A 13,205-nucleotide genomic window follows, 5' to 3' on the forward strand; every position below is an offset into this window, starting at 1 on the left:
CACTTTTCTTTTCATCGGGTTTTTGCATGTACATACGTACCACCTGTCTTCCAGCTGAGAGAAGAATCCTTCCTAGGATTGGGAGTTAAAGGGTGGCGTTGGTGCTGTTGGGGTAGGAATTTACGTGTGAAGAAACCACGCATAGAATTGTGGGTTGTATTCCAGTTGCGCATGACATTGGATGCAGCCGGTTGGACAGAGACCTGGGAGATGTAGGTCAAGACATCATGAAAGAGATCCTCCGTATTAAGACGGCTAGCGACATGTAATTCCTCTTTGGTGAGGAGTTGGTCAATATAGGGGTGGGCGAGCACATGGTCGTCTAGGTGCTGATTGCGGGTGATGGCCAAAACCCTAAACGAGATGGGTGCCGCATAAGTGGGGTCGTATTCAATGGTCTTAATTGCCTTGCGTTGCTCAGCATTGGTCATTATTCAGCAACCTTTTTTCTTCCATTGGATTCGCAGAGCAAACCACTGTTGTAAGAACGTGGAGGGAGAGCTTGCCATCTGCATGAGCTCGTGCAGTTCGCTTTCAGGAACAGAGCGGGGAGGCTTTCGATATGAAGGAACTAGGCATCTGAGCGCCGCTTGCTCCCTTGAGATTTCATTGTTTGCTATACGAGTTCTTCAGCTATCTTGGGGGATTTAGTAGTTATGAGTTCGTATTCCGCCCATGTGCAGGGTAAGGCACGAACCTCCGAAGCAAGGGTTTTGTCAAGGAGGCCTAGGTCTAGCCGCTCATAGCTTCTAGCGAATGTGGTGAAAGTGTCATCCAATATCCTGATGCAGGTTATTAAGTCATCCCCAGAGGTCGCGGCAAGGTCGTTAGCCAAGGAAAGGAAAGGTCGTACAGCGTACGAGGGTCTAAGACCTGCTGATGGGCTTGGTGCAACTGGACTGGATAGTGGTGACTGCCTCATCGGTGTCACAGGTTGGGCTTTGTTCGCAGAAACACATTGAGGTGCTGTAGGGAGCCTTGGGGGCCTGGGGGTTGGGCTGGGTTCTGAGTGAGCAGTCATAGGGTTTTTCAAGCCCTCTGGAGTAAGCAGGTTTAAGACTTATGGCGGTTGCTTTGGTCGATAGACAAGTTGAGGCTTACTAGCCGTTGTTGGTAATGGTGTGCTGATTATGTGCTGGCTATTCCGTATGCAAGCCTTCCTTTCTAGGGCGATATGACTTGTAGATGAGCTTTTTAGCTGGCCATTTTTAGGCACCCAGATCCAGGGGTTGCCCTCGTAGTATCCTTGTGTCCGCAGGAGATCCTTACGAATCCATCGCAGCATGGTCGTTTGGCTATGGCAATAGCATCTATACTACCTCCTAGGCCGGAACAGCTGACGTTTTTGGCGGTTAGGGTCCCGTTTGGGTGGTGTAGCTGAATGCGATTCCTGCCATTTTGGCAACCACATAAGTCTGGGCTTGTTGGCCTTGTGGGCATTCTTGGTGGATTTGGGTTTTGGGTCGAGTGCGTGGCATGAAGCCACAGGTTTCGTACGTTTAGACTGGGTCTGGGGCGTGGTTTTGGGGGTTTCTACCGCCGGCGTCGTGATGGTGGAGGAATCATGACAGCCCTTGCTGAAGGTCGTTACTATTCGAGTGCCGCCGATGGCAAGATGAATGCGGTTTAGGTTGTAATCCACACTACAATGCATTAGCTTCTTGAAGGTGCGACCCAATAGTGACACATTACTGACTTCCTTGGTGTTAGGCAACACATGGAAGAAGGCTGGGAAACTTTCAGTCTCGATAGAAACAAGTGCGTTGCACTTCCCTAGGAGTGAATAGGCAGCACCCCCAAACGGGGTGAGATTGGCATTAATGGGCTGTAGCATTGGTTGACCAATGCGTGTCCAATGGTCATGTGTCAAGATGTTGTAGTCGGCCCCTTCATCAATCAAGGCATCGAAAGAATACACCGCGCTGGCTATGACTCTGATTTGTAGATACACCGGTGCTACTGCTTCTTCGTCCTGATCCGTAAGATCGGTTACAGTTGCCATTCGGACATTCAACGGGGCTGCTAGCATGGGTGGCTCATGTAATGGATGGGGAGGAGGATAGTACTTCTTTACGCGGCTGCCGTTAAAAAAGCCCACTCCTTCACCATCAAGTGTTTCCAACTCAACATTCCCGGTTTTACCAATCATGCGTACTCTAAAGGGGCCTAGTCCTCGGAACTTCATTTTTTGCTTGTGTCCTTTCACTGAGTATAGCAGGACAAGATCTCCTTGTTCGAAGTCTCGCTGCTTGACATGCTTGTCAAACCACATTTTTCGTCGAGCCTTCTCGCAGATGAGCGCGTGGGTGGCCAAAAGACGAGTCTTTGAAAGGCGTTCCAGCTCGGTCAGGCGTTGCGTCCATGCTTCCTTCCCTTCCCATCGTTCTTGGACTGCTATCCTCAGGCTAGGGACGAAGAATTCTACCGGTAGAATCGCTTCAATCCTATAGGTTAGCCTAAAGGGGGTTTGACCGCGGCTGTTTTAAAGCTGTGTGGTAGGCCCACAAGGCGGCCATCAACTTGTTGTCCCAGTCGCTTCTCGAGGCTGAGACCACCTTAGTCAGGACATTAATAAGAATCTTGTTAGTCGATTCTGCCTGGCCATTAGCCTGAGGATAGTATGGCAAGGATTTGCGATGGATGATAAGAAAGGTGGATAGGAGATGTGCTATCATTTTGTTGATGAAGTGTGTGCCTTGGTTGCTAATGAGTTCGATGGGGCAACCGAAGCGCGAGATCACTTGTTCCCATAAGAACTTGGTAGTCGTCCTAGCGTCGTTTTTTCATGTTGCTCTTGCCTCTGCCCATTTCGTGAGGTAATCCGTGGCCACCACAATGTACTTGGCTTGCGAGTACTGCGCTGCGGGGCTTATTAGTCCTATGAAGTCAATTTCCCATTTTTCGAAGGTTGGCGAGCAACAATTGGGGTTAACTCCATTTGATCCTTACGAATCAGAACTTTTGCCCGCTGGCACTTGTCACAATGCTTAACAAATCGCTTGGTGTCGCGGAAAAGTGTGGGCCACCATAGTTGGGATTGCAACACCTTCCGTGCTGTTGTGTCTCCGCTAAAGTGTCCCCCTGCAATGCCGCTGTGCGCCTCTGAGAGCACATCGTGCATCTCATGTTCACACACACACCTTCGCAGCAACCCGTCTTGCCCCAACCTATAGAGTTGGCCTGCAATCAGCTGGTAGGGCTGGAGCTTCAATATCAAACGCCTAAGTCATGCCTTTCTATAGGTCGCTCAGGTAGTCCGTGCTCGAGCACTTGGACTATGTCATCTGCCCAGTATGGCGTCAGATCAGCCTTAAATAGGTCTCTTTCTCTGGACAGGTGGAATAGGTGGGCGTCAGGTAACTCGTCAATGATGCCTTGTCCAACTGCTTCTCCTATGGGTATACGGGACATGTGATCAGCCATGTAATGTTGTTTTCCCTTTCGTACCACCACAGAGAAATCGAACTCTAGGAGCAGGAGGAGCCAACGAGTTATGCGTCCTGTAGCGCAAGGTTTGTTTACCAAGTAGAGCAGGGCTTGATGGTCCACGAAGAAAATGAAAGGTGTGGCCAATAGATAGTGTCGAAATTTCTTCACGGCAAACACCAGGGCTAGTCCCTCTCTTTCCGTTGTTGAATAATTCATCTCTGTCTTAGTGAGTTGCCTGCTAGCGAAGCTCACTGGGTAGTCCAAGTTATGCTCACCCGGTTGGCACAACACTGCTCCTACGACGAATTTAGAGGCGTCAATGTGTACGTGGAAGGTAGTGGTCCAGTCCGGGGCTCGCAGAATCGATGCCATCGTTAGAGCCTTTTTCAATTGTTCGTACACCCGTTGGCATGCTTCGGTCCACTCGAAGATGATTAGTAGCTTGTATAATGGCCTAGCGATCAGCACGTAGTTCAGTACAAACTGACGATGGTATCCTGTGTGACCTAAGAAGCATTGAACTCCCTTGTAATTACTTGGGGGTGGAAGGTCAATGATAACCCTGACCTTCGAGAAGTCCGTGGCAATGCCGTTTTTTGACACCACGTGTCCTAAGATGCATCCGTGCTTTACCCAAAACTGACATTTCAAGGGGTTCAAGGAGAGGCGATATAAGCAACATCGTTCAAAGACCGTGCGGAGTTTGTCTAGATGTTCAATCCAGGTCGAATGGACACACAGGTCATCAACAAAGACCTCCAACTCCTTACGAAGCATGTCCTTGAATATGGTGCACATAAGGCGTTGGAAGGTGGCGGGGCATTGGTTAACCCAAAAGGCATGACTACGTAAGCAAAGATGCCCCACTCAGTGGCAAAGGCGGTCTTGTGCCTGTCTGCAGGATACACTTTCACCTGGTTGTACCCCAAGAAGCCGTCTAGGAAACTGTAGGCTTCCTTACCTGCCACCCTCTCCAGCATGTGCTCGGTGTATGGCAAGGGGTAATTGTCTCTCTTTGTAGCAGCGTTCACCTTCTTGTAATTGACGCACACTCGAATCTTGCCGTTTTTCTTCATCACAATCACTATGGGTGACACCCAGTCTGTGTGCTCAATTTCGTAAATGAATCCAGCTCTCATCAGCTTGTCGATTTCCTCCTTGACAGCATGAGCGTGCTTTGGATTCATGGGGTAAGGCCGCTGCTTGACCGGCATTGCATCCGACGTCATGGGTATGTTGTGAGTCACAACACTCGGATCTACCCCTCGTAGCTCATCTAAGGACCAAGCAAATACGTCTATGTACTCCCGCAAAAGAGTGACAAGACTAAACTCCTCTTCCGTAGTCAAGTCCTCGGCAATGAACACCGGTCGGGGTACTTCCCCTCCCCGAGCTAGGTTCACCTCCTTGACCTTGGCTGGCCCTTCGATTGGTTCGCTTGTTTGCCCTTGGTGCTTGGCACCTAGCAAAACCACTACCTTATCCCCTTTTTTGAATTTAGTGAAGTGTTTGGGGAGGTCTTGCGGCTTTCTCTGCTCCTCTGATCGTGCATCCTTGGGGCGCTTTGCCTCATCCTACCGCAACCGTTTGCGCCTCAGGTGGACAGATAAGTCCCCCTTAGTGCGTCTGGTCATGGGTGGCCTAGGGATTTCTGGGTCGCTATCAAAAGTAACTTCCAATTCAGAGTTAAACCCCCCATTTTCACTAGTAGAGGTGGTCTCCCCTGGTGGCCACAGTTCAGATGGCGATTCGGTTCTAAGCAGTGATGTCGTTCCTGGTTGGGGCAAGGCCGGCTTGCTCAAGATCTATGGCTCCTATGCATTCCAACCAAGCCCGATCACATTTCGTACACATGACTCCTTGGTCCATTCTAAGGGCCTGTCTCCTCTGCGGCTTGGTGTCTGCCCGTATCTGCTCAATTTCTCGTCCTTCAGTGTCGTACTCTATGGTATCCACTTCACCCTCACTTTCATCATCGAAGGATTGGCAATCTTCGTATTCGTCATAGGAATCTTTATCGCTCGACTGCTCATCATCTCCCCAGGCTTGCTCTGGGTCGTTTCGTTGGTCGGGGACCAAGGCCCAATTATACCTGAGGTTTAGCTCGTGCACCCTGGTCCACTTCCACTCAGACTCCTCCAAGAGGTCCTGGAGCGGCTTGACGTTGGCGGCTGCGTTGCCTGTTAGCTGGTCTGTTAAGTACTCCAGTATTCCTTGGAGTTCCCTTTTGTTGGAAGGCACTTGGAAGGTAACAGGCTCAAGCCCTTCGTGGGGGCTTGCTGCCATCATGTAGAGTGGTGTAGGCAGTGTTCCGTTTGCAGTGCCGACCGTTTTGATGGCTTGCTCATATGCCTCCTGGTCGGAGAACGGTAGGTCAATTGTAGCGAGGACGTGCATCCAATCCCGCTCATCCTCTGGGTAGTGGATATACTTGGTCAAGGACTCATAGGGCTTCTTGACCTGAGTATTCCCTTTGAGCATAGCTGAGATGGCATCCAGGTCGACTGGTGAGGTTTTCCAAGTGTCCATTTCTATTCGTACGGCGTTAGTTCTATTGCCAAGGAAGATCAACCCATTACCCCAATCTTCGATGACTCTAGTGTTGCGCATCCAAGGTCGGCCTAATAGGACATCGTAGTCCACTCCCTTCATGACTATAAAGTCAACGGAGAACTGGACTCCTGCGATCTTTACTGGCCAATTTTTCAGGACCCCGAATGGTTTCACTCTCATACCATTTACTAGCATAACGTTAAACCTAGCAGCTTCAACAGGCGGGTTTCCCCAAGTTTGCAGCACCGCGTGGCTAAGTATGCTAACCCCAGTTCCCGTGTCTACGATTCCCTTCCTTGTTGAGTCACCCAGGGCTAGGACCGGCAGGACTGCGTGCATCTCAGAGCCCTCCCAAAAGGCGTTGACGTGCAAGGATCTAGGTACAAAGTGCAGCGTGAGGCTGGGCAATTGTGTTTCTGCATCTTGGTCTTGCGGGTCTATTGTGACCTGGTCTTGCGAGCCCTCAACCCACTGCTTAAGGTCCCGCCATAGGGCAGGGTGTTGCTTAAGCAGATCTCCCAGGTCAAATGTTACGAGGGTGGTCACTAGTGTGGTCAAGAGATTGCTAAGTGCTTGTTCCTCCTTTAAGCTAGGCTGTCTGGGCCAACGGCCACGGCTGATCTGCGGCTCTGTTGCGTCCGAGCTTGGTCTTAGTGGCACTGTTTGTGGCACAGTAGCCTCCGCCGACCTAGTTGGAGGTGGTGACCTTGGCGTGCTTATGCTGGAGAGATCATCGATCTCGTCCTCCGTGACGAGTTCCGCATCTTTGAGGTGCTGTTGAGCCTCCCTCACCCATTCCTTCACCTTTTCTATGGCCTCCAATTGTCGCTTGGGGTGCGGGTATTTCCCTATCCTAGCGCTTCCCTTTTCAGCTGTCTTAGGGGCTGAAGTCTCTGCCTCCACGTCTGAAGCCGGCCTGCTTGGTTTGGGCTTGGGTCATGACTCGCAAGGGAATAGGTGTGGCCTCCCCGTCGGGGTTTTCGACACCAAACAGTCCTAATGGGACGGATGGCAAATTAGCTGCGCTAGAGGATGGCTTCCGCTTTGGGCAATCAACGAAAAGATGGGTGATTTTGCACTCTGCGCACCCTTGATCCGCCTTGTCTCTGTTTTGTTGCTCTCTTTCAGGGCAGCGCGATGAGACATGACCGGGGTGTCCGCAAGTCCAACAAGTGACTGGATCCTGTGGCTGCCCTCCTAGGCCTCTACCCCATCCTCTTCCCAACGCCATCACCGGCACGGGTCAATAGTCCATGAGGACCACATTACCCTCATCGTCATGCGAGACGTAAGGGTAAATGTAGGTTTCTTCATCGTTTGGCTCCTCCACATAATGAATTGGAGCGTCGCTCGGTGGGTGGGTCACATAAGGACTAGGCGGTCTAGGAATGCCGGTGGGGTTTATGTCCATTCTAGGGATGGTGGGTTTCATATCGTTAGGCGCGGGTAGAGCCAATGGGGCTCCCCTTCCAAAGAATGGCTGTGGCCTGTTAGCTAGATAAGGCTGGCCGTAGGGTTGCGAGTATGGAAACCTTCTTGGTAGCCTGCATTGTGCGGCATCGTGGCCGAACCTCCCGCAGTTAGCGCAAGGTCTTGACCTAGGATCTTGACATTCAGCCGGCAAGTGGTTCCCTCCACAGTACACGTATTGGATGTGTGGCCGCGTTGGTCGTCTCAGCATGTCCTGTATCTTGGTTAATTCCATCCTGACCTCTGCCAGGCCTTGGTCTGTCTCGGTGGCCTTCCCCTTATCTTGGGGTGATGGGTTCGACCGCTCACTAGAGGCTGGCGTTCTCTCTAAGCTCCGCGGGTTGGTTTCTTTTAGGTTTGAGCTCCTGGAGCTCCGCTCTTTCAGCTGGTCATTGACTCTAATGGCTTCCTTAAAAACCCTAGCCACCGCGTCGTGCTGCAAGTTGGAGTTGCCTGCCAGTGCCTTATACAACTCCTCATCTCGAATTCCGCTGATGAATACAGTCGATACTGCCCTGTCATTCGGTCGCTCGCCTAAAGGGATTCTTTTAAAAAGGCTCCTCACGTGGGTCACATAGTCGCGGATGCCCTCCTTCTCCTTCTGCTTGACGTTCATTAGGCGTACTAGCAGGTTGTCGGAGTATCCGGGCTAGGCAAACCTCTTGACAAAAAGATCCTTGAGGTTATTGAAGTTGGCCCGTTCCATGGCATCCAGGCTTGTATACCATGTCCTACCTTTATCGCTCAAGCAAAGTCCGAATGCTTGTGAACGTTGAGTCTGGTCTCGTTGAGGCCATTGGCCTCGCAGACTTGCTCAAACTGCTCGACAAAGCTATACGGATCATCATGTGGCTGGTACTTGTCGAGTTGCTTGGCGACAATAGGTATTTTGGCCTGACTCTTTGAGCCCTGGTTTGCTCCTAATCCTGCAAGTAGCGACGTTGCTAGTGCAGTGGCACTCTGCTCTACTGCGGTATTATCGAGCAGCCGTTTCATGAGGAGCTCGCTCAGCGTCAGGTCTCCCTCAAGTGCTCTTTCCTGGTCCGTACGGTTTCGGCCAGCCAAGTTTAGCACTCGATGTATCTCATGCAGCTCCATGCTTTGCCTCAGGCTCCTGGCTTGTTGATCCCTATTATACTCGACTAAGCCTTGCAATGCCTTGCGGGCTAGCCTTCTCTCCTCCTCTAGGTCTGCAATGATTGCATCTGCCGTTCTGCCATGGTGCTCGCACCGGGCATGTGCATCGTAACTGCTCACCATCTGCTGTATAGCATCTGGGAATGCGCTCACGTCGAGCTCCTCGGTAAACCGATGGTCTGAGCCCTCCTCCGCCATGGTCGAATTCTTGCACCTTACTGCGCTGTTGATCAGGTTGACTAGTCGTGGCAGGTCCTTGTTGTTGGCGCTCCTCGCTTGGTTCTCCTCTACGCTTGTGTGTTGTCCTCGTGCACTTGTGCCCAATCAGGTCTTCAGTTTCCTTAAGTGTACTTCAAGTGCAGAGTCCAATGTGAGTGCGGCAAGCAATTTCTCGGCGCCCCACTCACTCTTGCTTGTTTCTGGCCTGATAGGCTTGTGGGTCCATTTTCCTGCCGTTTAGTCAGGGTTTAGGGTTCCTTGTTTGTTTCCTTGTTCACTTCTGATCGATCGGGTCTTCGTGGTTCAACGACTTGCGTTCTAGTCCGTGGCTCCCTCAACTGTCTACTGCCTACCGCTAAGCGGCTGTGTACTACAATTTCTCTTAGCCCGGGTGCCAGAATCAAGTTCTGAATGCCCGAAGGGTTTCGACAAGTTGTGCTAATGCGCATTTCCCGGTTGGGTCAAATTTCTGACAACTTTGACAAAAGGCTACATTCGGACCAAGTGGTCCGAATTGTAGGGTCCGAGTGGGTCACTCGGAAGGGCCGAATGGCATGGGGTCAAGGGCGGAATCTCCAATCTGGCTCGGACGAGTTTTACTCGGACGGGCCGAATGACGGGTTGACAGATTCGGACAGGCTAATTCGGACAGGTCGAACCGCGGTTGGCCGAGGGTCGAATCCCGGGTGTAGCCGAGTTCCGATTGTGGAATTTGGACGGGTCGCTCGGACGGGCCGAACGGCACCAGGCCGAATGTGCCACGTGGTCAAAAATTTATGGCTCGGATGGTCCGAAGAGAGTCTTTCGGATGGGTTGACTCGGACGGGTTGAGTGCCGACTAGGGTTCTGGCCGAGGGGCCGAAGGCTGATTCTGGGCCTCGACCCAGGATCGATAGCTCGGACGGGCCGAAAACGGCGCGACGAAAACCGCGCGATGCCGATCTTGCCCAGTTCTTGCGATTTACTCAACTATTACAAGCACACACCTCCAGATACCATCTAGGGGATTTGAGGAATGGATTGATATACCTGAATGGGTCGGTGAGTACGTCGGTGCTGCGATCGAATCACACGGCCTGGGGCTTCCTAGCTCTCTCTCTCTCTTTCTCTCACTCTGAAATGGCACAAATGAGTTCTCTCTTGGCCTCCCGGTTTTTATATGCCCCTCCCAGTTGTGGTGTTGACACCCCTGATCCCTCTCTTATTGATCTTAGTCCTCACTGGCAAGCATTTTTCGCATTTGCATGACTTTTTTCCTTGTTTTTACTCTGTTTTGAAACAGTGAACCCTACCCTCTTCCGGTTCGATCTCCTAGCTCTAACCTACGCTAAATGCAACAAAAATCGAAGATAAAAAAACTGGAATAGATTCTCCATGCTTTCCAATCATCAACAACCAAAATATCCAAAATACTTACTTGTTCCGAAGATTAAAAGCACCCAACCTCCTACCTATCTCAAGCTCCGTTTCGGGGATGAATACCCTACTTTGATGCTTGATGTGAGGCGCGCAAGTGCTCAAGCTTGAATCCGGGGTCTCGGCAACGGAACCAAAATGTGGGAGCTTTCGCTCAACTGCCAAGACCCTCGGATCGCTTATTCTTTCAAGCGTTCCAAGCGAGCTCTCATGGCTATCTCTCACCTAGCCGACGCGCCGTCGATCCTACGAATATAGTGAGCTAACCTTGATGCTCTATCGAGTACCCTCCTCTCCCGCGCACTCCGGTAGCTCCACGATCCTAGATGCTAGCGCAAGCATCCTCAAGCCTCCTCCATCTCCAAGCTCCATCCTCCATAGCCGTGTGTGCAAGAGAAGAGAAGGGAAGAGAAGAGAAGAAGAAGAGAGGAGATGGTGAAGAGCTTCACCCTCTTGATCCCTCACCCTCACACACACTCACTCTCTCACACTCTCACACTCCCTCTCTCAAGTACACACACACAAGCAAGAAGGAGAGAAGAAGAGAAGAAGAAGAGGGCTCCTTTTGCCACACACCAAAGAATGAGCTTCTCATTCATTTTTCCAACTTTATATACAAAACCCTAAATCCCTTCCGGGCGGTCATCCCCTTTTCCTCTTTTACATGGCCGGCCGTAGCCTAGGCCCTCTTTCATATTTCCCACCATTCTAATTCACCCTATTTCCACTAATGCATACACTTTGCACAGAGCGAGCCTGGCACTCTTTTACACAGATTTGGGGGCGCTCCCATATTTTAATGGTGCGCCTTTTCCCCTTTTATTGCCGTGGCCCCACACCGAAGCCTTTTGAGGGTCGTGTCCAAATATTTGAATTTTTCAGGGATTGGTTGCCAGCCAAGGCGCCTTTTTTGCTCTTGCGCCTTTTTTGCTATTTTTCCTTCTTCCCAGTTTCCGTTCCTCTATGCTGCGGTAACGTGGTCGGAAACACGGTAACAGTAGGATAGAGGCCTACCATGGTGGTGATGGGTGACTAAGAATTAGGGTTCGATTTCGGAGAGGGAGCTTGAGAAATGGCTACCACATCCAAGGAAGGCAGTAGGCATGCAAATTACCCAATCCCGACACAGGGAGGTAATGACAATAAATAACAATACTGGGCTTTTACAAGTCTGGTAATTGGAATGAGTACAATCTAAACCCCTTAACAAGGATCCATTGGAGGACAAGTTTGGTGCCAGCAACTACGGTAATTCCAGCTCCAATAGTGTATATTTAAGTTGTTGCAGTTAAAAAGCTCGTAGTTGGATCTCGGGGCGGGGCATGCGGTTTGCCTCCTTTGGTACGCACTAATCGCCCCGCCCTTTCTATCAGAGAATTATACCTTGCCTTGTTGTGGAGTAGCATTAGAAGTCTCTATCTTTGAAATGTGCGGCCTATAATAAAATTTTATTGTTTTTTGGTTTTTCTTTTGTAGGTGGTTAGTCAAGGAGAGCTCATAGCTAGGGAGGAAGCCAAAAGATCACTACAATGTCTCTAGGTACATATGTCAAAGAAAGAAAGGAAAGCTCTCCCATAATCAAAAGAAACAAAGGTAGTAGAGATACTTCAAGCTATGAAAGATAGAATATGATCAATGATAGCTAGTCATTTAAACTTTACCACTTGTAAATAACTATTATCACTTGGCCCACTCAACACGTTGTTAGAGGGTTTTTAGTTGAAAGGTCATATCCAATGGGGATCAGAGAGAGAAGGAAATAGAAGAGAAGAAAAAGAATAGCCAAGAGGCACACAAGATAAAGACAAAGCTCAATGATTCAAAGCACTATGTATTGATATAACTTGAGAAGATAAACAAAATCCTTATATGGGACTGCTCAAAAGCAATTTCCAAGCATTAGACAAAAACTGCACACCAAATACTAGCTTCTTCTCTGCTGCTCAGATGGCAAATTTGATGGTTCTGTTGGCTCTGAAAGGGGGATAAAACCCCATAAAACCTTCTCAGAATTTTCTTAGAACTCTCTTTCTTCTTCTTCCCATCCGAAATGCTATTTGCTACCTAAAAACTACAATTGTACATCGCGTGAATTTGGAAGCCCCTCTTTTTGCATGACATCTCCCAAACTGGTTGAAAAGCCACTTGTTTTTTGTATATCACTCTATTCTAGAAGTTTACTACACCTTTTTAGGATATTCTTAAGAAATAAGATAAAAAATAGGCTAAAATTGGTCCAAAAATATCGTATTTTTGAACAATCCATACTATCGACACTAACATTAATGACTATTATGACATTGAATCTCTAGATTAATAAGAAAGCTGGATGATGGTGCATTCCAAGGTTTTTCACACTATATCCACATAGCGGCACAACAACGTGCCATATAGACTTATGATATCTCTTCCCTAAACAAGGTTCGTTTAAAATCGGAAGCTAAGGCATGTTTCTTATTGCTAGGGGAAGGTTTTTGGGTGTTCCCCATGAAAATGATAAGGATTTAGTCCCTTTGATTCAAATATCTACTTTAGTGTTTCTTTTAACACAAATCTCAAAGATTGAGCATCATCCCAAATTTGTCTGAAACTACTTTGCCTTTTATTTTATGATTTTATTTTTCCTTCTAATACAAATTTCAGGCTTTAAAAAGTTTGAGCCCAAATTTGCTCGAAACTACTTTGCTTTTATTTCATGATTTTATTTTTGCTTCTAATACAAATATCAAGCTTTAAAAAAGATTAGACTATCACCTTAAACTTGTCAGAGACTAGTTTGAGCAAGGGCACGTGCAAGTCAATGGCCATTGACTTGCACATGCTACTTAGAGAAGCACTAGTGTTGTAGACACTTACCAACTAATTCTGTGTGGAGTACACATGGTTCAAGGAGAGAGAAACTGACATGCATGCTTAGTTGGTTGTCAATGTTAGAGTTGGGATGTGCATAAGTCAATTGACCAGTGCAAGTTGACATACTT

The sequence above is a fragment of the Lygodium microphyllum genome, chromosome 8, assembly GCF_053477565.2.
Source record: "Lygodium microphyllum isolate KBCC chromosome 8, Lygodium_microphyllum_v1.1.10, whole genome shotgun sequence".
Taxonomy (NCBI): domain Eukaryota; kingdom Viridiplantae; phylum Streptophyta; class Polypodiopsida; order Schizaeales; family Lygodiaceae; genus Lygodium; species Lygodium microphyllum.